The sequence below is a fragment of the Pseudorca crassidens genome, chromosome 9 (assembly GCF_039906515.1).
Source record: "Pseudorca crassidens isolate mPseCra1 chromosome 9, mPseCra1.hap1, whole genome shotgun sequence".
Classification (NCBI taxonomy): domain Eukaryota; kingdom Metazoa; phylum Chordata; class Mammalia; order Artiodactyla; family Delphinidae; genus Pseudorca; species Pseudorca crassidens.
The window spans coordinates 98,953,077-98,980,596 of NC_090304.1; the positions used below are offsets into that span (position 1 = coordinate 98,953,077).

The following is a 27,520-nucleotide window of genomic DNA, read 5'->3' on the forward strand; positions in this document are numbered from 1 at the left end:
TGTGGTAAGCTATTGTAGACTTTCTCAATGAGGACTTTATGCTAGAATTAAACCTTAATTCTTAATTAAACCTGGGTATCTTTACATGTAATTAATTAATTTCCTTCCTATGCATACAATTTTAGTTATATATCATCGTTGGAAAAATTGAAAAAACAGTCACTGAAATAATTGTTTTGCTCTGTGGTTCAGATGACAAACTCGAGATAAGAAAGGCTGCAATTTTAGGGGATAAAATGACAAACAAAACACAGTACTTGTCTTTTAGAACAGTACTATCTAACAGAACTTTCTCAAGGATGGAACTGTTCCATATCTGTGCCATTCAACATGGTGGCCACTAGACACAGGTAGCTACTGAGCACTTGAGATGTAGCCAGTGCACCTGAGAAATTGAATTTAAAGTTTTACTCAATATTAATTTAAATTGTAGTAGTCATATATGGTGAGTGGTTACGCTACAGTACAAGGCAGCTCTAGAATCTCATATTCAAATGGAGGAGACTGTCACATAAATTCTCATCATCTGGGTGATAAGCACTAATACGAAGTAAGCACAGAGTGCTATGAAAGCACCCAGGTGAAGAAGCTAGTCTTAGGGGTAGTGGATGGTTGGGGTGAAGACTTCCAAGAGGAAACGCCCTCTAGGATGAGACATGAAGGACAACAGATGGAGTCTGGAAGGGGTGGTAGAGTACCAAGCAGGAGTAGGTGTGTGAGAAAACTCAGAAGATAAGAAATGGCAAAGATGTACGGTGAGAACCTGCCAAAGCAGTGATACTTGATGAGTCCAGAGAGGAACGCTGGGGCCAGGAAACAGGATAGGAAGGGTTTTAGATGTAATGCTATTTAAAGGGCAATGGGAAGCCAGTGAAAAGTTTGAAACTGTGGAATGATAGGATCATATTTGTGCTTTAGACAGATTTCCCTGGGTGCTACTTAGCAGTGTGGAAGGGAGAAACTGGAGGCATGAGGCAGGAGTCCAGGTGATATGAGACTTGTCTTAAATAGTTGGAGGATGGGGAGAAGTAGACACATTTAAAGACAGAAAGAAGGAAAAACCAAAAAGATTTACCTGATTGGCCATGACAGGTGGAAAGAGGAAAGACAAGGATCACACCTTGGTTTCTGACTTGAGTAAATGATAGTGCTGCTTATTAAAGGCAACATGGGATCATTTAGAAATTGCCTCTAAATTGAAATTTCCCACCACATCAGATCATTTGCTCCTCATAGATCCTGAAACTAGCTTTGATGCACACTAGGGAAAACACCCAAATTATGAGAGCATACTCTTCCAAGAAATCAACACGAGTTCACAGCTGATGCACCACTGCTTTTATTGGGGGTTCAGGGGACATATGACAAAGTCTCATAAAATGTCAACAAAGTCACATTTTGTGCTTGGCTATGCTTTAAAAAAAAAAAAACACCTGTTTATTTATGAGTTCACTTAATGAGAACTGTGTGAGATATGGCCAATGACCATCATTTTGAAAACAGGACGACCTGAGCCACCAGGAGGTCTAAGTGTGACAATGCCAGATATCTAAGCGCAAGTTTACAGCAGTCAAATATTCAGATCCTTCCAAACATCTAGATGCTCGCCCTTAAGTAGACACAGATTAACTGACTCCTTCAAGACAAAATTATGTTTTGAACTTCTGTGTTCTCCAGCTGATCACTTTTTCTTTTTTTTTTTGCGGTACGCGGGCCTCTCACTTTTGTGGCCGCTCCCGTTGCGGAGCAGAGGCTCCGGACGTGCAGGCTCAGCAGCCATGGCTCACGGGCCCAGCCGCTCCGCAGCATGTGGGATCTTCCCGGACCGGGGCATGAACCCGTGTCCCCGGCATCGGCAGGCGGACTCTCAACCACTGCGCCACCAGGGAAGCCCCTGACCACTTTATTAACCATTACTAAATGCCAACTGAAGGCAAAGGGGCTGGTAAAGAAGAGTGAGGTTTCCTCAGTTCTAGTTTTTTATGGCTGAAGTATCCTTGAGTTAGTAACAATTAAAATAGCAAATAACCATTGATATTTTCAAAAAACATAAGGACTATTGAAACAGTCGTGTTTAAATATTCATGCAGAAGCTCTTACAAATATATACTGTCCATAAAACTGGTTAAGAAAATGCTCATTAGAAGATCTGGTTTGTTTAGGTGAACTAAGAATGCCAAATAACTTAAGAATATCATTGAAGACGTTGCACACGTAACTTGGGCCATTGTGTGTTCTTTGTGGATGGACCACTGACAATTTCTGGAACTAAAGATGTCAGTTTGTAGCTAGCTAATTTTCACATTGAGGTGAGAAGCCAAAGAGGTGCAAAATTGAAGCAATCTACTAGGTACAATGCTCCCTGATCACCCAGATAGAATGTTTTCACTGATCAAATTCAAGCTCACACTTCATTTAGACAGGGTGGAGAAGTTCAAGAGCCTCTGAGGGCGGCATGGTTTCCGGACCGAGCTCTGCTACACTTCAACGTGTGATCTTCCATAAGTCACTCAAACTTTATGGATTTATCACATCTGTAGAAAAGGACCTTTAAGCTCTGCCCACCTCCTGTTTTTATTCTCAAGTAGTTGAGATTTCATGCTGACCGAAGTGAACAGTTTCATCAGAGTCTGGCCCCCTCCCTAAAAAAGGTCTAAAATGCTGATAGACTCTATTGCCCAATTTTTTTCAATTTCTTACATGAAAATACATTCCATCATGTGAGTTTAACCAGAAAACTGAAAAATTTGAGAAGCTAATTAAGGGAAATAGCTATTTATTTACCACAGAAAAATATCGAGGAATATAGAAGCGGTAATATTACAACGTTGGTAGCAATATCGTGACTTAGCGCGTTAGATCATGAGCTCTGCAGTCGCAATTCTGATTGTGAACTCTGTATGTGGCAGTTTGGCAAGTTACTTAACCTCATTAAAAGTCAGTTTTCTTTGTGTAAAATGGGAATAAAAAACAACATCTATGTGGCAAGGTTGTTGTGAGGCTTAAGAGAGTTAACATAGAGAATGCTTAACATGTAGTGAGAACTCAATAGATATCCATTGTTACTAGGCTAACAGAAAAATCACAAATCTTCCTATCAGTTGCTTTAATGGAAGAAATATGATTATAATTCTAGGCTACCCCTAGGGAGGGAGGGGGGAAGTGTGTGTGTGCAAAGTCTTCACCGTATATATATCTATACATTGGCACTGAAAGTCTGGGATGCAGTGCAGAAGACATGTATATTCATAATTCCCTAAAACCACCACGTAGATGCTTTCCTCTCTGACTTTTCTCACAATATTGCATCCACCTAAAGGCCTCTCTTTTCTCCTTCCTTTCCACTTATCTAAATCTTTAACAGCCTTTAAGATTCATCTTGTATTTTCCTCCTTTGGGAACTTTCTTCCCTAAACAGACCAGTTTGCCCAGCTTAAGGTGACCCCTGAGCTCCTTGTTTATATCTTTGGCTTTGTTTTGGTTTTGCTCTTATCAGTTGACCTGATTTGTTACTTATCTTTTCAAAAGTTTATGTGCCTCTGCCTCACTAGATTTAAACTCTTCAGAGGCACTGACCACATCTCACAGAACCTAGCTTGCCCGATAAAAAGAATGGTTGGTTGGTTGGCTGGCGTCAGTGGGATCTTGTATTTCTATGCCACAGTCTGAGTTCTCACCATTATTTTATCCTTTGGATCGCCTCCCACTATTTCATTATTTCAAAAGAACTTTATATTCTTTAAGTCACTCTGAAGGTCAAACTCGGTGTGTGGCTAACATTCAATTTACTTCCGGCATGAACAACTTTCTATTTTAAAAATCGGTGCATTAATAAGCATATTCATTCATACTAGAAAAAAAGTTTTTTAAAAATGAATGTCACACAGAATTTAAATACAAACAGGAATACACATGACGAAGGGAAAAGTCCTTGGCTCCTTCGAAATCTAGACGTCATTCTTAAGTGTTTCTGTTTCTTGAAAAGCTTGCCTTGTTCTTGTTCTGAGATTCTATTGGCTGAAGGTGCAGCATGTGGGTGTGTCACTTGGCAGGAGAGGTGTCTTCAGGTGATCGCTTTCTTTGTTTCAACTTCACAGTCGGCTTGAGCGTCCATCAGGACAGCAGTCTCTGTGGTCTGTGTCCTTTCACTGGGGAGACATTCCTGAGGAGGGGGGACTATAGGACCAGCTGAAAGGACATCAACACGACTAAAAAAATAACAGAACACATCACAGAAGGTTATCACATTGACTCTTTAATACAAATAGAGGAATGTTATGATACTTTGAGAGCCATGCTATTTCTAACTAGGAGTGAAATGCTGCATCACCAGAAAAACGGAGCTTGCTCATTGTTCATCTTGTTCAGGAATCAGTCAAGCAACAGGATTGCTTGAGAGTGTGTGAGAGCACCACGATCCTCGCTCTGGGAGAGTGCGCTCCGTAAGAATAACTTCAGGTTTATCCAACAGGCAACTTACTGAAATAGGACACGGAGGAAAACAACAAAAGAACACAGGACATTAAGGACACATTCAACTAAATCTAAAGACTACATGCAAAATCAAATAAGTAAGGGCACATCAGTGCTTAGCAATGTAGGAGTGAACGGAGTCACTAGAATGGTTAGGAGTCGATGTCAATTCCTTGTATGTGTCTTTGTATTTCTAGTGCCTGGCTCAGAGGATGACACATGGTTCCCCCCGAAAGAAAGAATGAGAGGAACCACAAAAGGGAGGGAGGGAAAGAGGAAGGGAGGGAGGGAGAGAGGGAGGAAGGAAGGAGGGAGGGAGAAAGGGAAGAGGAAGGGGAGGGAACAAGGGAGAGAGGGAGGAAGGAAAGGAGAAAAAGAAAGAGGGAGAGAAGGAAGGAAGGGAGAAAGGGAGGGGAGAGACAGAGAAAGGATGAAGCAGGAGGGAGGAAGAGAAAGTGAGAAAGAAAAGAAAGGTTTCTGAAATGTAGAAGAGGTGGAGAGGCAGAGCGTGCAGAGAGGAAAAGCTTGGGTGAGAGCATATTCAAAGATCTGGAAGCCTGGAAGAGCAGGCTCCCTTAATTCAAGAAGAGGTTATGCGTGGTTTGAGAAAATGGGCGGGGCAATTTTCAGGAGGTTTTGAACACCTTAAGGTTTAATTTGGGAAGGGTGTAACAACTGTAGGCTTTTGAAGGGGATATTAACATGATATAAATGCATCAAGTAGAAAGGGGAAACTGAAACTCAAAGATGTCAACCCAATGGAAAAAAACCAAAGGATACTGCAAGCAATTAATGAAGGCAGAAGGACTAAAGAATATGGTCTTAAAATAGAAAGGCAGGTGCTCCTCTGGGTTTCTTCTATGTTAATGTTGAAGGAAATGGGCTTAGATCTCAGATCAAGAAATTCCTTCTCCCACTGTGTAGCTTTTCTCATTCTTCGCCTGTTCCTCTTTTCTGTCCCTGCCCTTCCTGAAACTTCAGTCTTCACTGTTTTAGCATCAAGGCAAAATATGTTAGTAAGTACAGCGCCTGGAGGTGGGATCAAATATAACTTTAAAGGGCAGCTGTTGGTGCAAATAGACTGCGGATTCAAGGGTCCTGAAATTGTTCTTATACCTCTATAAGAATCGCTTCAAAAATTCCCTGCTGGAGAAGAGTTTAGAGACCAACTAATCCAACCCACTTATTTTACAGACAAGGATATTTGGGAAGAGCTGTATTAATGTTTCTTTCATTCTACAAAAGTTGTTATGAATGCAGTATACTTTGCAGGTGGACCTGAAATTAACTAAAGCCTTTACTGTCAGCTTCTTCATTATGCTAGCACAATGAAGATGCATAATGAGTTAGGTACATCAAAAGGGATTTACTACCACACACCCCTCTTTCTGCACTAAACGCTCTGGACACACTGAAAATGTTGGTTCTCTTTCTAGATGGCAGGTATAATATATATATATATATTTCTGAAAACCGGTAAAATACCCTACTGTTAAATATTGTTAATAGATATTTTTCTGTTCTGATCAAGCACGCAAAACTGATCCTGGATGAGTAATTAAATATACATCTTACAGATTTTAGAATTTATTATTTTGTGAACACAGAATGGGAGGGTGGGGTGCTAAGCTTTTGATACATGTGTATGAGACTCGTGCATCAACTAAAATGCCACTGCAACAAGGAAGGACGTGTCACAAAATTCTTGTGTGACTCCTTTGGGTAGCTAATAATGCAAAGCTCTCGCATACATCAGCAGATGAAAAGTAAATCAACGTATTGTTTTGGTGTTGCATAGATAGAGCCCATGCATAATGTCTCTGGACCCCGTCAGCAAAATGAATTTTGAGGAATAAATAGTATAAACATGCAAAGCACCATACTCCAGGTGTCTATTATGAGTTAAAAGTTTAACAAATCAGCTTTCTTTGGGGCCTGTGGCTACTTAATTGGAATGAGTTATATCTTGTATCCTCTTAACATGAGCCTCCCTTGGAATCCTCTTTGTCTCCTGAACGTATAAGCATAAATTGGGACCCTGGCATTGCCTTGCTTGAGGTCCCTCTGTGATCTGATGGGGATGATTCTCCAAATTTATATCAGAAGCATCTCCACCCACTGAGCACACAGCAAGTGCCAAGTGCCAGGCTGACCAATCCCCTCACTGTTGCTCTGCCTGGATCGTGCCTTAATGGCTAGATCTTCAGGGTCAGCTCCTTGGTGTGGTGGGGTCTCCAATCCAGGAGACACCATATTGAGACACCAAAAGGGAAAGTGATGTGAGTGCATAAATGACCTGAGGCAGAGTTTCAGTTATTCATCATGTGTCACGAAAAGTGGAGGAAAAATAGGAAAGAGGTTGTTTGTTATTATTTTGATTACTTTGATTAAATTAAGATTATTATCTCTGCCTAAGGCCATTTCCCTGGCATTTTATCTCATTATTCTAATAAAGGAAATAGATATCTTATGAATACGATTTACTGTTCTAACACTCTCCATTACTTCAAGTTGCCAAAGTCGAGATGAAGACTCAATTAGTAAAGAGCAGCAAATATCTTATGCACAATGCAAGTATCCACAATGCTAACCCTTTTAGTAATCGTGAGTTTCCAACATCTAGGTCAGACACATTCATTCTTGCGTGAGAACACAGAGTTCTTTGCTTCTTATATTAATTAACAAGGAGTTAAAAAAAATAAAAGCTGACTTTAAAAACATTCTACTCAGGAGCCATTTCAAATGAGGAGAAATGCCCAAGGGGGGGGGAATCTCAAGTAGGCAACGTGTAAAGCAACACACAACTATATGCACATTAGTATAATTACACATTGCAAATTATATCGGATGTATCTAATATCTAATTTTTTGAAAGCTGATTCCACTTGAGATTTCAATAACAGCATCAACATTTTGCAGGTGGCTCCTTCTGTATAGTATCCAAAGGGAATTATTCCTCTAATGTGCTTACAGCCCTCATGTAAAAACTGAAGCTCTTCCTTAAAGGACCAATGAACAATGAACACTGGGAATATTACCTTGATGGATAAAGCGAGGGGGGGGGGGTCCACCAAGGATAATGTTCAGCATATGGTTATTTATTCTGTCCCTTCTGTGCAGAGGATCCTTATTTGCTTCAAGCAATAAGAAAAATACTTAAACAAGAGCCTCATTAGAAAATGTGGGGAAGGCTCCATACATATTCTGAGGCAATGACATGAAAAGCTAAGGGACTGATGATTTTTTAGATCAACTGCTAAAAGAGAAGTGTGCAAGAGAATGGCAAATTATACCTTGGACTGAAAACAGAGACTGCCCTACATTCAATTCTGCTCTGTTAAAGCATATGACTAATTTGTCCTAAAGACGACACCAGGTCAAAGCTCCGTTTTGAAGAATAGGCTTTTGTCCTCATCTTTCTGTATCAATCAATCAATCATCAAATAACCAAATACATATTTGTGATCCTGGAGAATGGAGCATATTATTCAAGTTGATTGGATCCATTTTCTTGAGTCCTCCTTAAAGAACTTTCTGCTAATTAACCAGGGTTACTATTGAATTATTTAATTATCTGCACTTTTGTGCAATGAAATATGTTGTCATATCACATACTTTATCACGCTGTTGCTGTTCATATTTAATGATGCCTCTATAGTTAGCAGTTTCCTTTGTTCTGCTCAGTAAGTGGTTTTAGAAAAGGGGGTGGGCGGGGAAGGAGGAGCCTTGGGGTTTGTAAAATACAATCATACATTCCTGGTGCACATGCAAAACTTTGTGCATTGACATGAATTTCTTTTTCAAAATCAAGTTGCAATTCCATTTGGAATAAGCTAAGAGGCACATGTCGGTGACTTCAAATGCAGTCAGAGCGATATTCCTATACCTTGAACACCTCTCCAGTGTATTTCCACTGCAGTGCAGTGGTAAAACGACGACTTCATTTTTTTTTTTTTTAATCAGCAAGGAATGTCTTTAACAAGGAAGAAGTAAATTATGATAATGACTCTGAATGGTCGGATCCTTGAGCATTACTAATTAGCATTTATTGCCTGGATTATAGAACAATACATGTGAAACCGAACTGCGATTGCTCTTTTACATCCAAGAACTGGAAAAGGCAGTGGAGCAAGAGGCAGTATCATCAGTGGTTGAGTCAGTGGGTTTACATCTCCTTGAGAGTGTGCAGAATTCCTCGTTTTTGGGGTTTTTTTTTTTTTTTGAAATATACAAATGTGGTCCTTGGTATTTATGGCCCATTCATTTCGTGTGTGAGGCACATATTTACATATGATATCATAGTCATGGGAGACTAATGAGAGGAGAAACATTTTGGCTATGATGTCATTTTGGGACAATTTTATCCATTGTGAGAGTTTAACAGTAAAGAGCGTAAAACTCGCCGTTTCAGAAAAGTATGAATTTTTCTGTAGAAATTTTGACTTAAAAAGGAAACAAAGAACTCAGTTCTTAGTGACAAAAATTTTACATTCACCTCCCACTTTCTCTTAGGAGGCCTACAGTTGAAAATAATTGAGAAAAGGCAAATTGGTCTCTGGTTTAAGATCCTTTTTTTCATTAGGAATTTGTAAAAAAAAATAGGATTCTGAAATTAGAAATAAGTGAGGTATTAATCAACAGACCAACATCACTCCTGTAAATAAAGGCCACTCACATAATTTGGCAACTGGAATTCCTAAATAACCCGGTAGGTAGGAGAGAAAGAGGGAGAATTAACCATTCATCATTCTCGCTGCAGACTCACCGTTTTCCTCCACACCCCATTACAGCGAATGAAGAGAAAAAAAAAAAAAATCATAAAATAAAGCCGGTACTAAATACAGTCACTAGTCTTCCGAATACCTTTATGGATTCCCTACCCTGATCCTTTTTAGTTTGAAAGAATAAGTTTGGCTAAATCTGTGAGGAGATTAAACAGACTGGTGATAAAAATTAATTCTGCTGAATGAGCAAATGCATTTGGATTGCAGAGATGCAAATAAGATAATACTTTTCTTTTCCTTTGACATACCAAGCGGATTAGTTTAGAATGTTAAATTTGATTTTATTAGAATATATTAGCAGTGTTTTAATTAATACCAATCAAACATTTTCTTTCCCTGGGGCTAGATGTGCTCCTAACGCTTTCTAAATCATCTGTGCTTTATACATCCAAAAAAAAAAAAAAAGAAAAAAAGAAAAAGGAAAAACCAACCACCAAATTACTAAAGCCTTTTGTTACATTCTTCATAATTTTACTGTATTCAGCAGAAGACTATAAGCTGTTTACCTAAAGGTGTCTTGCCCATAAAATTAGTTCCCAGGTGCTGGGTTTAAAATGAGTCCTGTTCACTTGTACAGTTGATTTTTTTTTTTTTTTAAGGTTGAATTAGAGACTTGAAAAATAAACATCTTCTGTGTTTTTCTTTTGGGGAAAAATGTTGCAAAAGGAGTTTTGGCTGGTTCGTCTTACTCTTGGCTTTATTCTCTCTAGAGCTTCCTAGAGCTGTTAAATTTCCAACTGCATGGGTTTTAAGCTGGCAGTTCTTTGGAAACAGGGGCAAAAAAGGAATGAAAAAAAAAGGTGGGGCGGGGGGCAATCTAGTTAAAAATACGGTGAGCCAGTGTGCCCTGTGAACTGAATTGTAACTGTGCTGCAAGGAAGTGCCGCATTGCGTTTCACTCCTGACCCCTCTCCTTTTCTCTCAAGCTTCCTGTCCTTCTGTGTCCGAAAGCTCCAGTTCACTTCTTTCTCTTTTCTTCCCGCAATGCACCCCCCCCAATTTCCCTGCCTTATTTTTTTTTTTTATCTGCCAAGCTGGATTTGCACTTTTAAAGATCAGTATCAATAATGCCCTGCTTGTTTCGGTGGCACTCTCCCTTTAAAAGACAGCCCCCTCTAATTGATGCGTCTGGGCTAGTCTAGACTGGTAGTGATTGAACCAACCACCAATTATGTTATTCATTTCACTGAACTTCACTGATGGGCTTGGTGAGGAAGAAGGGGTGTTGAGAAATCTGCCCTTATACTGAAGCACTTCCCTGCTGAAATATAAAATCTCGTGTGTCGTTACGCACTCCTAAATGCCTGTATGATCAATCCTATGATAGCAACCTTAGGACATGAGCAATCCAGGTGAAAACATGTAAAAAAACCCGAAAGAGTGCCTTGCAATATAAACTGTATCACTTGTATTAAATTACTATGCTGTTATCATTTAAAAATCACAGAAGAATTACATCCAGCATGCTTTTATTGATCCCTGCATACAGTTTCATAGAATAAGATGCAGCTATATTTTGACCTCGAAAAGCACCAAATGTTTGGCAAATACTTGATATGAATCAAGTGGTAATTATATATCCATAAGTTAAATATATGCCTTTCCATAATTTCCAAATGCCTATGCATGCACATCAGCTAAGATGGGGGAAAATCATTAATCCATTGTATAGAAACCAAAAGATAACTTGAAAATCAAATAGCTCTTTTCTCTGATGCATATTCAGGCTATCAAAGGCTTGAAAGTAATATTTAAACATTACAACTACTAGGACGTTTCGACAAAAAGCACAATGCAATTGTTGCACAATTCGTTTTCTCAATTCAGTTTTCTGATACAAAATGGTTTCTTGACTACGATTTGGAGTCAATGACTAAAATGGCAATAAACACTTAAAAAAAGAAAAGCAGGAAAAGAACAGTTTCCTTAACCTTCGGCAACGTATAAAACAAGGTTATAACCGACATAAAGTCTTTAAAAGAAGAAAGCATTTGAAGTCAGGGTTGACTTAGGTATTTTCCAAAAATAGAAGATAAATGTTGGCTCAAGAGTACTAAAATGGTTTAGATGAAATTGTATACTGGAATTTTTCACAACAAAGAAAAGGTAAGTTACTGTTTCTCTTCTCTAACTATGAGATAGATCTAAATCACCGAGATTCTTGTGGTATCAAAAGTTACATTTTTAGAAAACTGCAAACTAGGTAATGCTAACAATTACCTTAAGAGAAGATAATTTTAACTGCACAGTTTGGTGTTATAAATAACTTTGTTGGATTATATAAATCCTGATCAATTTTTTCTAATTTTTAAATAAAAAATAGGTATTGATAACTTCTAAGTGATACAATAATTGTGTGCGTGTGCTGTTTCCTTTTATATGTTTAAAAATATGTATTTCCTTTTATTTCTTTCCTTTTATATGTTTAGAAAATACATTTCCAATCCTTATTACTTTTAAACTCATTGTGTATAACATTTTAAAATAGATGTCAGGCAAGGAAGCTATAACCTCTCCTTTTATTTTATTTTTTAAAGTGTTGCCAAGTAATACAAATTTAATCTTTGTTAACACCATAAATTCCATCCTTCTTGTAAGTCTAGCAAGAGTGGAATTTTTAGCCTACTGATATTTTAGCTCACACTACTGGCTCGTCCCTATTTGTGTCTGTGTGTTCACTGTCCAGCCATATATGATACACATATGTGGGCACTGAATATATACTCTACCCACATGCCCATTTTAATTGGGCACAATTTTAAGATTAACTGTTGAGTTGAAAAGTTGGAGGCATGGGGCATGCTGGGACTTCAGCTGATAGGTTCTGAGGTCAACCACCAGGTACTGAGCTGTTCTTGTTACGCTCGGATAGTACTGCGTGTTGCTCTCAAGGAATAGACCAGGGTAGGTGAGTTCCACAAGCCTCAGGCATCAATAATAAACATGCGTACACATCGCAGCCAACACGCTATTATCACACAATATATACCTACTTTAACAGAAATCCAGGAGCTGCCACTTTTCTGGTCACCTGATCCCACCTAACAATGAAAACCTCAGAGGTGCACTCAAGCACTTCAGACAAACTTTCTTTTCTTTTGTTTTTGCTTCAGAGAAAAAAAAAGTTCCACCAAATTTCCAGGATGCAAAGGCACGGCTCGCAGCTCCCAAGAGCCTAACCCGTGGATTGAAACGGTAAACATCACAAGTTAGGGTCTCAGGGATTGAGAGGAGCGCACTAAATTGTTCTTTCTTGAGACAAAACAAAGCAAAACAGGAATGACAAGCGATTTCTGTTCGAGGTTCACGACTAAAAGACAACAAACAGGTGGCAGGATATTCCCTCGCTCTCTAAGCTGCCTTCCTTCACAAAATTTGGATTCCACGTAAGTATAGTAGAAACATACAAACGTACGCAGCGTCTGTGGGCGCATATACATACCTGAACATACAATCGCCAGTCTATCAGAGAAAACTCTTTGAAGCTTTGGGCAAAAAGAGTTTACTAAAATGGAAAACAATATGAATAGACTCAGAAATGCCCACGTTTTTCAAACCACGGTCTACAATCAAGATTAAACGTCAAAGCTTTAATTTACAACTAGCACCAATGACGGTAAAGAAAATCCGAGGCATCTCTTCCCCCCTGGGCGAGCATGCCGCATGCAAAACCATCCAAATCAGGTTTCGAGAAGCAGAAGACCAAGCAGTAGGATTTGGAGGCTTGGAAAGTATACATACGAAGAGCGTTTGAAACTCACCCATTGGAAGTGGAGTCGGGCTGCAGCCTCCAGTAGCACCGTCCGGGCCAGGGGGGGAAACGTGAGCTGCAGGGCGCTTGCCTGGGCGAGGTGTTTCAATAGAGGACTGAGAGCTGGGCAGGGAGGGGGAGGCGGGGGCAGGAAGCGATACACCAAATCTAGAGACTGTAACTCTGTAGTTTATGCTTTGACGAGAGAGGGGGTTAAAAAGGGCGATTCGGTGGGAGTGGAGGGAGGGAACGGGGCTGATCAAATTTTGAGAATATTAGGTTAAAAATTCAAAAAAAAAAATGTTTTTCGAAGAATGAGAACCCTCCCCAGGGCTGCTTTTCAAAATTTCCTCCTTCTTTCTTTAGCGTGCACTTTGCCAGTCCTGCGAAGGGCCTCCTGTACATCAGCTGCTTGGCTGGAGCCAAGGCCAAATCACCCCGAGCCAGCACCAGGCTGTCACTTGGTCGAGGCGAGTGGGAAGGGGTGGGCGCGAGCCGGGGAGGCACATCTCCCCCGCCCCACTCCCGCCGCGGATCCTTTGAAGCCGTTTGCCAATATTTCGGAGGAATCCGAAGCACAATTCCCCTCCATCTTCGCAGACAGCTACGGGCTCTGTACCTGATAGATCGTCGCTTCCCCGCGTCTGCCTGGAAGCTGGGCTTTCCTCTGCGGAGATGGCTCCTAGTGCCGCCTCCAAAAATGAAACGAAAGGGAGGGGAAGTGGGTGGGAAGATGACTCTTTAAAAATTTTTTCTTCCCCTTTTTTTCTTTCCTTCTGTTTCCTTTCCTTTCCTCCTTCTTTTTCTTCTTTTATTCCAGCCTGAGCAAGGTGGATGGATGGCTAGTCAAAGAGAATGACAAAGCAGCCCCTGCAAAGGAAGGCACTGGAGGGGGCCTCGGGCACTTAGGAAAAATGCTAAATATTTTGTATATATTTCCATATGCAACTAAAAACCGTTAAAGTTCCAGGATCTACCCCCCTCTGCCCCCTCCCCCCACCTTACAAAATAGAATCATAGGAGCAAGACAGCTATATTATGTCTCTTTTCCCTCTGTACAGGGTTATTCAACATCCCACCCCCCCTCCACCCCATCTTCAAGACAACTTTTTTTTCTCACCTCTGTAGGTTCTTCGCAGGCACAATCCTCTGTTCAGTTCAGGGTCTCTCCTTTTTCTCTCCCTTCCCTTTTCCTTTTCCTCTCAGAAAAGCTAGTCCGTCATCATCCTACCTAGCTTCTCTCTCTCTCTCTCTCTCTCTCTCTCTCAACCTCTCTCCCTTTTTCTTTTACTGTTAAAAACATAATAATAATGGCCCTTTCGACATAGCAGCATGAAGTGGCTGCCTTTGAGAAAGCACATTTAATCTTTACTGGCTCCCCTAGGCTTCAGTGAAGAAGGAGAAGGCAAGAAAAAAAGGGAGAGAGAGGAAAAAAGATTGTAAGGGAGGCTGCTGACGGACAGCAAGCGTCAGGCACAAATCAGCGACAAGTTGAATTTTCCTAGACCACACTGCCCCCTTTCTTCTCGGTTCTCTCCCTGGGCTCCTGGAAAGCCCGAGTGTCTGGTTACAGGAGGCGATGGGTCTCCTTTTGCCAACCATGGTGCAGATTCCTCGCATGCCTGCTTAAATCTCTGGCAGAGTAAGGAATCAATATCCCCCTCTAATCACCTTTAGCTCTTCTAGGGCTTCTGAGAACCCACTTCGCGCTCCTCACGGCTCCCCCGCCCTGCCAGGCTCCTCCATACAAAGCTTGCCGTCGTCCTGTCATTTCTCACTTCCTTCCATATCTTGGAGGCAAGCCTCTCTTCTAATATCCTCTCGCCCGCTCCTTCTCTCTGCTGTCGTGTGTCTCATCCCTGACTCCCAGCACCGGATGCACTAAGGCTTCTGCCTGACTACTAATGAGACCAAAAATACACCAGCAGGTCAGGGGGAAGGCCAGACGCTGTGTTATACAAATACAAAAAAAAAATCCTCAGCCCTGCTAGACCCAGAGATCAGGTATCACATTTTCTAAAAGGGAAGAAAAAAGGGGGTGGGTGGGGTGGAGTGAAAACGAGAGACCACAGTGCAGATCTCTGCCTAATTGTTCCACATCCCATGGGCATTTAAAACACGCACGCATGTGTGAGTGCAGGTGATGTAACTTGGGGAAGCTGGGTGGGTTTTCTTTATGGACAGAAAGTCAACAATGCCCAAAGACTTCTTTGAAATCGGCATTTAGAGGGATAAAAGAGCAGTGATTCAAATCTATATTTAAAGTACGCAGACACTCTATTAAGGCATGTGATGACTACAATGCTAAAAATCTCTTTCTTTTCAATGGCTGGGTTTTACGCATTGACTCTGTTTGCCGTGTGTACTAATTTACCACTTACATTCCCTTGGATTTGGAAATGAACTTATCAGTGACTGTAGCTCATCCCAACCCTTCGCTTCTACTGCAGACATTTTTCCTTATCCCTGAAGCATTTCTCCTCAAACGTCCATCAGTTCTGTGCACACTTCATTGATCAGCCTAAAGTCCCTTGATCATGATAAGTAATCATTCAGATGACCAAAAAAAAAAAAAAAAAAAAAGTGGCACAAGAAAAAAAATGAAAGACATCCTGAATTGACCAAGGGAGCATATCTTACCATTTCTGTGGGTACACATCTTAAAAGCTCGGCTACAGGAGGATTTTGTAAAGCAGGTAGCTCTCGAAAATTAGGGTCTCTACCTATCTGTACACACAGTGGGTATACTGCCATCTTCACCCAATTTTCGTGGCTAGAATCATGCAGACAACAGGCAGTGCTGTGTTAAATATAATGCTGGGCTCTGTAAAGAGCAAGGAAGGGAGGGAGGTAGCTGAGGATGCAGGTTTCTTCCAAGTCGATGTTTTTAAAAGGTAGTTTCTTTGTGCTCAACTCAGATATTGTGCTTTGTCTCTGACTGTGAGACCTGCAGAAGCACGGCTGGATGCCAAGGAAAAGGAGAAGAAAAAGCACAAACGAGAAGGAGATGCAGAGAGAAGAACAAGGGAGAGGGAGGAGAGAGGAAAGGAGAACAAATTGAGGCAAAAAGAGAAAGACCTACAATCATGGTGTTGGGTTTCCTTTAATACCTTTTTTTTTTTTCCTCTTTCTCATTATTGGGAAGGAGAAAGAGATGGTTGGCAGGGGTTGGAGACTGGGTTAGAATCTTTTTCAGATTTGGCTAAAAGGGTGTTTGCACTAGACTGATGGAGAAAAAGAAACATGCTAGAATAATCATAAAGGGTGGAGCTGTCAAAAAAAAAATCTTTGACTCACTGGGTGCCTCCCTGTAACGCCAAAATGAATCGTTCCTAAGGAGAATCATCAATTGTCTTAGTGTCCTTGTATATGAAGTCCAGATTATGGGAATCATGGTTGTACTCATCCTCAAGACGGAAAGATAGACGGAGAATGACATTTCCTGAGATTCTCTGAAACCTCTAGATATTTGCAACAATGGTTCGGCATGATTTTCACACACTGAGCTAATTTGTCCCTGTCTGTATTCACTCAGGTTATCAAGATATACAAATATGTAACTTATAAAAGTTTTGCTATGAACACATCATTTTCTCTATACAACTCAGCCATGTCTTTGGAGGATACTTATTTCAAGCAGTTAACACCTGACCCCAATTTCTGTGGGTAATTAGTGAGCTAGATAACCACACAAAGTGGGTAATTATTTAGTACCCAAGGGTATGCTAGAAGTGGGTAGTGGTTTTGTTAACAAAAGCACATTTCTAATTATTGTATCTATGATGGGTGTTTCAAAAATACCAGTTACTATATCAAGTGAACCATGATAAATAAGTGAACTATTTTGCTGTTCTTAGCACATATGTGTGTGTGTGTGTGTATACTGTTACGGTTAATAATATTTACTGCTCCTGTATAGGGTGTTGTGAAGATTAATTAGATAACATCTGTAAGACTCTCAGAGATGCAATGTGCTAAGGAACTTCTAAATACAGTGTTATCATTGCTCTTACTATGTTGATGAATCATCCCAGGATGGGAGAAGCTGAGGGAGTAGATTTCAACTGGATTGAAAATATGCTGAGATCACAAACGTGATGAGTTTGATTACGGGGAGTGGTCTCCGACCTGACCGAGAGGAACACAGGCGGTAAGAGAAAAGAAAGGTAGATGCCATTTCACTTGTTTTATATTTTGGTTTTTTGGCCGGAGGCATGTGGGACCTGAGCTCCCTGACCAGGGCTCGAACCCACACCCCCCTGCATTGGAAGGCGAAGTCTTCACCACTGGACCACCAGGGAAGTCCCTGCCATTTCATTTGGATCGGAGGAGCCAGGCTGGGAGGGGAGGGGCAGAAGGCAGGAGTCAGAGATGGGCCGGGAAGGAAGCTGAATCAGCCGGACCACACCCTCGCTCCAAAGTCTGTCTAGCCGTCCCTTTTGATGAGCAGCAAATAGGCACAAAAATCCCCAAAGAAGACGTCCATGCCAGTCCTGGGACAAATTCATCACAATTACAATCAATCAGCCGGTTATGTAGTATTTATTCTGGAGAAGAACCAGCAGTGCAGATTATTTTCACAAATGCAGATATAGTTCCAAATATTAGAGTGTTGAGAACAGGCACACACAGACCAACTTTAGGTATCTTTAACCCGAGCTACAAACAGCAACGAAGAAGCGCTTTCTAATGCCACTGCTTTTATGAATCGTCTGCAGGATAGGATATTATTAATTTCTGCAGAGAAAGGAAGAAGAATAAATGAAGAGGAAAGGAAAAGAAAAAAGAAAAGCCCATTGCTTTCAGGGACCCTAAATCTGGAGAGCAATCAAGCCTTGAAAACAAACAACAAGAACTTACTGCTTCTTCCTCTGTAAACGTCCATCTCCTTGAGCCCGGTGTCTGGCTGAGGCAGGACAGACAAGAGGCCTCTGGGATCCAAATCTTCAAGTAGGCTCACCACATTTTTTCTTTCAAAGCAAGGTTGTCTTGGGGATTAACCCTAGGAGTCTGGGAGATGTGAAGCAGGTTGGGAGGGTGATGGGAAATATGCAAGGATATTGTATTCAGCCCAGTTTACGGTCTCTAGGGAATAGGAAAGGGAAAGGGCCCCATTAGTCAGCCAACAGGTACCACTGCTGAAATCCCTGCTTGGAGGATGGCCTCCAGGACACGTGTTTATGCTGTGATTGGAAGCCAGTGGTGTGATGAGCTCATTTTAAGAGTTTGGGAGCAGAGGGAAAATATCTCCAGAAGCCACCCAAGCCAGGCTTCTGACCTGAAGCCCAGTATTTGTCACCCCCTCCCTGAGCTCAGAACTACAAAGGCCGACTGGCATTCTCCAACCCGCCCAGCTCCTTTCAAACCCACAGACTGTGCCAGACTGGCCCCACCTCCCACTGCAGCAAATTCTGTAGCCCTGCTCCATGCCGCCCTGTAGGGAGCCAGATTTCCACTTTAATTGTCCTACCTGGCCTTCTCCTCTGCCACTGCCCCTGGCTCTTGGTTCCTGGCATGGTTTCAAAGGCCCAATCAACTGCCTCCCCTCCCCCATCATCATTTTAAACACTTCTACTTCTCCCCTCCCCAAATTTTTAGGTCTAAAATCTTTTTATGTCTTAGGGTTTCTTTCATCTCTGGCCACCACCATTTCCTTTCTTTGGCCTCTTTTTTTTTTTTTTTTTTTGTCATATTAAAATTCAGTCCTATCTCATGTCTTGGACTGAAAACTCAAACCACAAGTCGGCTGCTGGCATCTCCCCCAACCCAGTCTTTCCCCAACCACATTAACATAGCCAACAAGCCAACGCATCTCAGGGCACTTCCCAAAAGGTCACCTAAAAAGAGCTGAAGCCAGTAGAGAATAGGGGGTGTGTGTGTGTGTGTTAATTGATCTAACTACATGAATGTAGTGGGAAAGGGTCTGATGGACATGGGTGGGGGAAAGAACAGAGGAAGGGAGTCTGGTATATTTGTGATATTGAGGATAAAAGCAACAGAAGCTAATTATTACGAGAACATAAGGTAAAAATTATAGTTTTATGTATGTATGCATGTGTGTGCACACAAACACACACACAAATTACTTCCACACATCACAATATCCTAAGACCATGTGATTACCTGCAAGGGTATTTACCATACTGTGAACAGCGACAGGAAGGTGATACCTGGTCCTGTAGCTAAAAGCTGAACATGAAAGCCTTCTGGGATGGCTCTGAGGAGGAAGACAAACCTCTACAAGTCACCTGCCCCCTCCACCCTTGCGTGGGCTGGGAGACTAAAAGAGGTAGCACCTCTCCCTTGCTTCCACCATGATTTTAAGCTTAGTATTGCTCTCTGACCCTCAAAATACTTGTGCTCTTAACCTTACTACTTAGGTACTTTTGCTTTACTGTTGCAATTCTGTGCTCTGTGACCCCTCTAAGCTGTTATTGGGGTTCTTCAATGTGCCAGACACTCACGGATAACTAGTATCTCATTTAATCCTCAAAACAGCCTTGAAAGCCATCACCAGTGTTTTACAGATGCAAAGGGTAAGGTCTGGAATTGCCCCTAGGATTTGAACCCAGGTCTAACTCCATAAGCATGATCTTTTCCTTTGCATCAGTACACTCTTTTATTGCCTGTCTCAGAGTAGGTGACACTTTCTGCAGGTAACCCTCTCAAACTAGCCTAGTTTCTCCTTCTACGTAGTTTGCATAGCACCCTACACTTTATCTTAGCATTTATTCATTCTTTTTCATTTAGTTCATTTTATTCAATAAATATTTATTGACTTGACTATATGTCAGGCCCTGTGCTGGGCAGTGTGCTTTCCTTAGCTAGAGGAGAGAAGAAGATGCTGTGGTATTGGCACTGCCTAAATACTATGCTATCTCCACCTCCAAACTCGAAGGTGAATGAAGACAGGGGCTGTGACATGGTCACGTTTGTATTCCCAGTATACAGCACCTGGCACACAGCAGGAGCTCGCCAGTTTTTGAATAAACTTCCACACTCACGTAAATGTGATTTTGATTGTAACTTTTGGAGAGGGGGGATTCATGTCTGAATAACCCTGCGAATAATGCTTAGTAAAATGCTACAGAAAAGTAGCGTTTAATAAATGGTGAATTGCAGCCTTATTGTCCATGACGATACTCTGGCAGAGGTCCCACCTATATTCATGTTTGTGTTTCCGGAAAAGAGCAAATTGGTCTGTTTCATCTATTCTAAAAGTTCCAAAGGTGTGCTGTTGGAAGCCAGATGTACTTTGTCTGAAATCTCACTGCTCTGGGGATTAGGAGGTACCATCAACTGATAAAGCATCCAGGATGACATGGTCGTAAAGGACTCTTCTGAGCTACGTGCAGAGAGACATCTCTTACACTTCAGAGGGTGTGGGTAAGTCTAGATCTGAGACTGGCAACCCAGTTCAGATGCCCTCATTTCAGAAAAAGAGGTTGAGAAGCTCGAAGTGGTTCATGACCATTGGACCTAAAGGCTCCAGGGTTTTTCATAATGTGTCTTCTGACAGAAAGATTCGACAATTCCTTCTTTTGCCTAAGGAAAGAATATTTAAGTATGTATAAGTGGTATCCCAGGCAGGCTAGCTTCTCTGCTGGTCTTCATCTGTGCGGAATCCCTGTCTCTGAATAGAGGGCAAGGGGAATAGGATGGCGTTCAATCTGTCCTTCGACAGGCGTCCATGCATGTTCAGGGTTTAGGCACCACTGATTCAGTTACAATCTTCACTAGGCTGGGGTCATTTCCGTGATATTAACCCAGAACACAGTTTCTAAAGATGCATCCTTGGGGGCCTGAGGCACCTCTCACGGGAGAGCTGGATGGAGTTTATCTACCCCAGCCCACAAACTCTAAATGTGCTTTAGATGTGAACTATCTAACTTCTGTTGGCACGAGTCCCTCGTCAATTGACAGAAACACTCCTTACTGTTCCTCCTAGGAAGGTGAGGAAGAGGAAGCTTAGTTATGCACTGTTTGGTTAGCAATGCCCTTTTCCTAAAGCAATGACACTTTGAACTGGTAGGGAGCAGTGTCTGGTACAGGCAACCTGCAGTTCATGTGGTCCCAAAAGGAGTCATCCGGCAGATTTTATACCTTAAACCCACACCAGCTCCAAGGGTCTCAGACCGAGTAACATCAAGCTAAAGAGCTGGATTTGGGCTCAGTGAAAAAAAAATTTTGTTTTGCTTTCCTTTAGCCGTTTAGGATATTAGGGGAAATCAATGGTGAGATAATCCTTCAGTATATATATTTACCAACATTGTTTGATATAAATATATAAAATAATTCTCTTGTCTCCTTATGCCTCATCAGGTGAGTTTCAGAGGACTTTTCCAGGTTTCTAGCTTAACTCCACAGAAGGGAGTTTATCCGATGGACCCACGTGGTTTGTGAAGTTCTCTGAAAGGTAAGCTACTGTCCATTGCCTTGTGGCCCGACTCTCCCAATTTGTAGGAAGTACGTTTCACTAGTCTTTAGGGTCTAGAAGAATAGAAGAGAAAACCTTTCGTTCCTGTTAATAGTGGGTAAACTGAGAAAGAGAGAGAGGGAGAGGATCAAGACCCTTCTAAAAGGTGAGATCCCTATTACCTGTACAGTAAGAGAATCGAACCCAACATTATAAAGATCATTATTCTTGGCTTCTGTGTGTCATCTAAGAGCCAAGTTCTATTTTGGTCTAGGCTTCCTGCTATTCAGTCATTAGGTTTAGGCTGGCAAGAAAAGAGGCATATTTCCACACGCTGAGACTTTGGAAGATTGAGATGGCTAGGCTGAGAGTCTAGAGATGATATGCAACCAAGGATACAGGCTAGGGACTTGGTCTTGAGTTTGTATAGTTTTTGAAACTGCTACAAAGCCTGGAGGTTGTGAGGGAAAGGAGAGAGGTGGGGGAACGGTAAAGCTTTGGAAGTCAAGAGTTCTTATCTCACATTCGGTCCTAAGGATGCCATGGTTCTTAGAGGCATCTTTGCTGACCAAAGTCATGCTCTTTAGAAGACGGGGACCCTTTTATTGTGTTCTGGATCTCTCAGTACTTTCCAGTATACTATTTTGTACTATACAGTACTTTCTCCCTATAAAGGAGAGAGGTATCTATCCAGGGCAATGACCCCATCATCAGGAAGAGATTGAACTATGATTCAGATTTCAAGGTTTCCAGTCAAGCTCCTAATACTGCCCCTCACCTTTCCATTAATAGTCATAAAGTTAAGACACACTCCTTCTTCACGTTCAGACTTTTCGGACCTTTTAAAGCTGTTTAAGTTCTAAAGATTTAGGACGAGGAGAGGGGGAAGCAAATATCCTCATGTCATTATTCCCCTTTCATAGTTGGGAACCAAGGCCATTCGTGGCTCAGTACATTTCCCCAAGAAGGTGCTCAGAGCACCAAGAATAGAATCTAGGTCTCTCAACCCAGCTGTTGAGAATGAACCACTGCAAGTTCAGTCAGAGTGAGTTTGTGTAAATCCAAGGTATCGTTAAGAATTATCATGCCCTGTGCACCTTGGTTTCCCCCATTATTAACTAACGACAGCGCAGTCGGGAAGGGCTTCCAAAAGATACGATTATGTCTACTTGAGCATTTGTAAAATAGATGAGTTTCAAAAGCACTGAGCGTGCAGAATTAGTAAAACTAAAAGAATACAGAAACACTTTGAAACACGTTTTGGGGACTGAGGGGCAGTGGCAGTATCAGAATTCCTGCTGAGATGAAAACAGAGAGCGATGAATAGGGAGTGCTCTGGGAAGAAGCCGAGGAATAATTTAAGGGTGGAAACTGCTACCTCAGAGATTTTCAACTTGGCACGTCCAACACTTCTCAAGGAGTCTCTCCATGCTACAACGAGCAATGACATGAGGACCACAGAAAACTAAGTCAGAGGGAGCCGGCTCGCCTTCTGCGGTCTGATGCTTCGCCCTCCAGGAATGTTGGATGGTGCCTCCAATGCAGGCTGGCCCAGAGCAAACCAACTACAATTTGAGGCCAACCTGCATTCCCAAACTAGGGGAGGTTGAGTAGATTCTTTCGGCCTTCCTAGGTCTTTAAAGATTCACTGTGATATTTTGACTATCTACCCCAAGACTGCTGGACTGTTCAGTTTATAGGCCTTGGGGTCTACATGCCCGCCTCTGCAAGGGATTTACCTGCACATGTGCTGAGTTTGTTTCTACTGTGCTTAGAACTCTGCCTGCCATGTAATTGGTGCTTTACAAATTACCGCTCATTCTGTACGTTTCTGGGAATTTAATATAGTCTAGGGCCATAACGTCATGTAACACAGACCTATCAACTAGTGATACAGAGACAAGCAACCTCTAGTTGATGATTTTCCTCTCCTGCCATGAGCTTAGTGACTCAGAATCCATACCTTAAAATGTATGGAAAAGAGAAAAACGTTCTAAGGTAAGGAAGGAGAAAAAGAATTTCAAAAATTAAACAAAAAATCTGGCTGGTGTTTAGCTTCTATTTAAAATGTTAATAATGCTTTGGGTGTTTCTCGGAAACATCTAGGTATCTAGTTGTCAATGTCTTTTTAAAAGCAAAGTAAACAGAGAAAACAGATCAGAAAACTAAAGTAGGGTAGGACATACTTGGTGAACAGTATCTTCCCTCCAACCATATACCATCTCTCTCTCTCTCTCTCTCTCTCTCTCTCTCTCTCTCTATATATATATATATATATATATATAAAATCTCGGAGCCCTGATGACTATTTTTGACTGTGCAGTAAGAAATGATTGAAGGATCAGGAAATAGGAAACAGCTCTGTTCAGACAATTCACAGAGAACAAGCAAGGTAAGACCTGAGTGGACCTGAACGTGGGGGGAAAATCCCACATATTCCTCCTCTTCTATTGAAAACAAGGGAGAGATTAGTCTGGAAAATACCACTGCAGAGAATGAACTTTTCTGTGCTGATGAGAAAGGAGAATTAACACCCCATCTGCTGTCTTCCTTGCCTCCTTTGGATAACTTCAGTCTCTCTTTCCCCAGTGGCCCCCAGCACTGTGAGAAGGTCTTACTCAGGACCTGTTGCACTGTGATTGTGGTGCATACTGTGTGTATCTATCCCACTGTACCATGACTGTCACAAGCAAACTCTCAGTAAGTGCTGAATATAAAATGAGGAAAGTCAACTAGAAGATAAAATTTAAGAACTATAGGATAAAGTGCACACGCAACCACGTCCATAATAAACACGGAAAGGCGGGAGTTCAATTGGATCCAGTTTCTGGGCTGGGTCTTATGGGACAAGAAGGGGCAAAGAAGAGGCTCTGGCAACCATGAATCCTCCATCCTCCGTGAGGATATTAAAGCCCTGCTGGCCAAGATGTGCACACAGAGTTGGAATCTGGCCCTGGGGAAAATCAAAGACTTACACACCCTTGTCTGGTCTGCTTTCTTGAACTTCAGCTTCTATTTCTGGTTATAGTGGTCCTGAGACAGTTGAACCAATGGAAAGAATATAGAATTGAAAGTTAAAGACACATGAGTTCTCTGCTTACCTTTGTCACAGTCACCTCGGACAAGACATTTCACCTCTCAGATCATTAGCTCCCACAACTATAAAATGAGAGGACTGGATTAGATAAATTCTGAAGTTCCCTCCAGGGAAATTCTAGAATTGCCTAGTCCCTCTCTCTGTCTAGATTCTATTACCTTACAAGAATATTGTCTTAATGGTTACGATATACATGGGATTTGGATTTAGAAAAGAAAGGGAATATCTTAGCTGATGTTAAAAACAATTTAAAGTCTGAATATACAAAACAAGAGAAGAAAAATGTTAAGAGTCTCAGTATGGGGGGATTCACCATACTAGACTGGGTCGAGAGAAGGGGATGCCCATTGACTTGTCTCCAAAATCTCCTGATCATTGAGTGGAACAAAGAAATTTTGACAAGATTCTTGGGCAATAAGAAAGCATGTTGTTGGAAAGGGGCAAGAATCAGTATCCATTCCATTTCATAGTCAAAGAAACTGAAGTTCAGAAAGGATGGATAACTCACTCAAGATCACACTGTGAAGGGGAAGTCACACCTGACTCCCAGGTATCCTGTCTCCATCCAATTATGTTGTCCATGAAGAAACCACCACTGCTTCCGATAAAACATGAGAACATGGCACCCCAGCCCAGCAGAACTGTCTCCTGGCCACCTTGACTTTCATGCTAAAATCACACCTGCTAAAAATTCCTGTAATGTGGTCACTACAGAAAGTGACCACACAAGTGATACAGATACTCTTCAGAAGATTTCTTGTGGTCACAGACACTTCCACTGGCCTGGGGTTAGGAAATCTGGTTTACATTCCTTTTTCTCTCATTTTAGGATCTTGTAACCAATTGCCTTCCTTAGGAGTCAAAAGACTTATAAGAGAAACTTATAAAGTGTAAAATGACCCAAATCAATGTATATAAAACATTGTGAGAAGAATTTTTTGTCTGGTATTACTAGTTATCTAAAGAAACTACCCTTATCTACTTTTTTAATGTGTGTGTATATATACATATACACACAAACACACATATATTTTAAATGTGTGCATATATACTTACACATTTTAAATATATATTAAAATATATATGATAGTATTAACACACACAATACACCATTCTTACAGAATTATGTATGTATATATGTGTGTATATGTACATGTGTATATATACATATATACATACTTACATATACATATATACATATTTATGTGTGTGTGTATATATATATATATATATTTTTTTTTTCAGTCTAGCTTGGAAATCTGTTTCAAAATCAACTCCTGCTCTCCTTGGACTTGATATATAGCCAAGCAAGCCATTCTCAATTAACACACCTCCCTCCTGGAAAAGTCACAGAATAACTTTATTGATTTCCCTTTACCCTTCTCCACATTTCTCTGCTGAAATGTTGTCTTAACTCTTAAATGTAAAAGGAAAAGGAAAAGAAAATTAAAATAAAGAGATTTGTTTCTTTAGGACCATCTTTATCTTCTTATATTCTTATCTTCTAAAAAAATTTTTTTTTAAAGAACAGGCTACTTGTGTACGATATCTATGTAGTAAAGACAAGTCAGGATGATATATTTCCCAAGGTTTTTAGACAACAGATTTCTTTACACTGAAACCTGTGTTTTACACACAATGCTGGACTCAGTTCTACATAAACCTCTTCTTCTCCTCATTCTCTTCTGACTTGGCCAGCCATCTTTGAAAACTGCCAAGGCTTTCTGGCAAACAGTCCCTCCAACGTTTCAAAGAGCATGCCCAATACATCAGAATACAGGGGATGTTTACTTCTCCTCATCATGTTCTACCGCAAAAGATCCCAACAAGATTAAGTTTTGTAAGTGTAGAAAATTCTTTACTTATACAGATTTTAGGATCGTTGATGCAATTTAGAAGTTTCCCTGATGCAGTTTTAGAAATGTAAAGAGGAGTTCCTCCAGGCAGAGTCTTTTGGCCTCGATCTTTCAAGATTACTGGGGAAGGATAATCCAGAGCCTGCCTCTTATTCTCCTTTCAGCTTCTGAGCTGGCCTGTGCCCTGGATTCTGACTGTGGGACAGGGGTCGGGTAAAGGTAGTAGAAAGAAACAGAGAAGGGGGACACTGGGGGGCTTCAATTAAAAGCTCTAAAAACACCTTTTCCATTTTCTTCTTTTTTTCCCCTCAGAGTTAGCTCTACTTACTCTAATGGCTGAGTTCATAAGAGACTAGCCAAATTTTTCTTTCTTTCCATTCTTTTTCAGCATCCACAGCTTTTCCATGAAAGTGAAGGAAAGAGCTGACTTATTTACAACACAATCACAATCTGATTCTTCACTTTAAGTGAATAAAGATACCTAGTGAAATAAGTGGATTGTGACACAAATGAACCTATCTAGGAAACAGAGGCAGACTCACAGGCACAGGGAACAGACTTGTTGGTTGCCAAGGGGGAGGGGGTTGGGGAAGAGATGGACAGGGAGTTTGGGGTTAGCAGATGCAAACTGTTACACACAGGATGGATAAACAACAAGGTCCTTACTGTATAGCACAGGGAACTATATTCAATATGCTGAGATAAACCATAATGGAAAAGAACATAAAAAAGAATTAAAATATATGTATAACTGAATCACTTTGCTGTATAGCAGAAATTAACACAGCATTGTAAATCAACTATACTTCAATAATTTTTTTTTTAATTGAAAGTTTATGAGGACAAACCGTCACTCAGAAACATAAGTACAGAAAGAAGATGAAAGCCTGGGACTAAAAAAAGTTAAAATGACGGCAATGCTGAGTGAACAATTTAGTAGAGCGATTATTAACAATATGACAAATATCTACTTCCAATGTACAAATGAAATACACTCAAAACCACAAAAGGACAGTGATGCTGCCCTGAGTTTTAATCACACGACCTTTTTTTTTTTTTTTTGAGCAAAATGCTTTTATTTTCCATGAATTTGCAAGCTTAAGTTTTAATTAAATGCCATTTTACTTTTGACTAACCAGTTTA

General features: G+C 41.0%; 1 long non-coding RNA gene across 2 annotated transcripts; it reads right to left on the minus strand.

Annotated features, from left to right (window-relative positions):
- Positions 1-1,315: 1,315 nt before the first annotated feature.
- Positions 1,316-23,647, minus strand: LOC137230975 (uncharacterized). Of its 2 annotated transcripts, XR_010946326.1 has the most exons (5): positions 17,869-23,647; positions 14,129-17,745; positions 13,019-13,893; positions 4,331-4,479; positions 1,316-4,208 (listed from the first exon to the last, which is right to left on the minus strand). It is a non-coding gene; the product is annotated as an uncharacterized lncRNA (long non-coding RNA). The 2 variants fall into 2 exon arrangements; XR_010946325.1 differs by lacking the exons at positions 14,129-17,745; positions 17,869-23,647 and having other exon boundaries at positions 13,019-14,075.
- Between the last annotated feature and the right edge of the window lie 3,873 nt (positions 23,648-27,520).